We start from the raw sequence: 2,089 nt of genomic DNA, 5'->3' as shown, positions 1-2,089 counted from the left end.
TTTTTGTATAGTATATTGATCTTAAAGCCAGACATTTTTCTGGAATCTTTTATTATTTCTAATAATTTGTTTATAGGCTTTTCCAGCTTTTCTGGGTAGATAATAATAACTTGTTAGTAATGACAGCTGATATGTGCTGGCTGGCACATCCCAGTACAATATTGACAGTGCAGGGCACCTTTGGGTTGTTTTTGTTTTTTTAGAGATAGGGTCTTGCTTTGTTGCCCAGTCTGTAGCTCACTACAGACTTGAACTCCTGGGCTCAAGTGACCCTCCTACCTCAGCCTCCCGAGTAGCTAGGACCACAGATGTGCACACCATGCTCAGCTAATTTAAATTTTTTTTGTAGAAATGAGGTCTTGCTATGTAGCCCAGGCTGGTCTTGAACTTCTGGCCTCAAGTAATCCTCTTGTCTCAGCCTCCTAAAGTGCTGGGATTACAGGCATGAGCCACGGTGCCTGGCTGGGTTCATCTTGATTTTAAATGGAATGCTGCCATTTTCCTATTAAGGATGACGTTTATTGTTTTAGTTGTTGTCATTGTTGTTTTTCTTCTTTTTGGAGAGGGTAGATGTACTTTAGCAGAGTAAGTTGCTTTCTATTCCTAGTGTAATATTTAAAGAAAAATGGGTGGCAAATGTTATTAAGTGATTTTTCTGCGTCTGTTGAGATAATCATGAGTTTTCCCTTTATTCTGTTAATGTGGCAAGTTGTGTATACTTTAACAAACTTTAAAAATTGATATATTACTTACATATAGAACATTGCATAAATCATAAATGTACCACTTGATGAGTTTTCAAAAATTGAACACACCCATGTAACTGTCAGCTAGATCAGGAAAGAAAACATTGCTAGCACCCTAGAAGCTCCCTCATGTTCCCTTCCACTGATAGATTTCTAGTGTTAAAACACCTTTGCTTTCCTGGAACAAAAAAAACTTAGTCATGGTGCATCATCTTTTTTTTTTGTACTACTTATGTGATTTACCAATACCTTGTTCAGGATTTTTTGCATCTCTGTTCATGAGTGTGATTGGCCTGATCCTCTTTTGTACCTTTTTTTCTGTTCTGGTTTCAATGTCAAGTTTATAGTAACCTCATAGAATGAGTTGGGGCATATTCCTTCTTTTTCTGTTCTATGGAAGAATTTGTGTAAGATTGAGATGATCTATCTTGAAGGTTCTGTAGGACTCAGTGACAAAATTTCTGGGCTGAGTATTTTTTCTCTTTTTTTAAAAGAACTTTTATATAAAAATTTTCAAATATATACAAAGAGAGTTTGTATTCAAACATATACAAATGAACTCGAGTTTATTATACCAGAGAGAATTGTGTAGTGAACCCTCATATATTCATTGACAGCTTCAGGAATATCAACTCATGATGAACTTGGTTGTATCTATAAATATCCATTCCTCTACCCACTGGGTTAAATATCAGAAATCATATAATTTTGTCTATAAACACTTAAGATGCCATTTCCCATCCCCCCAATTAAAAAATCCATATCTGTGACGCCCCTCCCCGAAATCTGCCAGGCACAAATCATGTGGAAAAATTTCCCCTGATTCACAGTTTCTATACTGGGAAAAGTAAGATCGAGGTGAACGACCAGCCTCCCCACCATCTTGGGTTTCCTGGCAGGATACCTGTCCCTGCCTCAACCCATGGGAAGCATAGAGAGTGCCCGAAGGGAGAAATATCTTTGGAGTCAGGTGAGACAAAGCGGGAGGGAAGTCTCCCACTCCTAGCCCTGGAAACTGTAGCTCAGCCAAAGGAGGTGCCAATCAGAGTGGTTGTTCAGCAGCACTGTGCTGCAGGAGATTCCTTCCACAGGTCCCCTGAGCATGAACACCTTCCCACACTCCTGGGATATCCCCTCTGGGACCTCCTTCGTTCTGGTGGACAACATACTGGTTGTATACTAGAACCAAGGCAAACCAGGGCTTAAGGCCCCATCTAGTGCCAAAAAGGAGGCAGTGACCTAGTGGGGAAAAAAAAAAAGGTAGAAAGTCGACAGGTAAATTACAAAGAATCTCTAAGAAAACGTATCTAATAACCAAAACAAGACCAGGCATGGTGACTCAT

Source organism: Propithecus coquereli, unplaced genomic scaffold (genome assembly GCF_000956105.1).
Source record: "Propithecus coquereli isolate 6110/MARCELLA unplaced genomic scaffold, Pcoq_1.0 Scaffold42, whole genome shotgun sequence".
NCBI lineage: Eukaryota > Metazoa > Chordata > Mammalia > Primates > Indriidae > Propithecus > Propithecus coquereli.
This window is presented reverse-complemented; position numbering follows the sequence as displayed.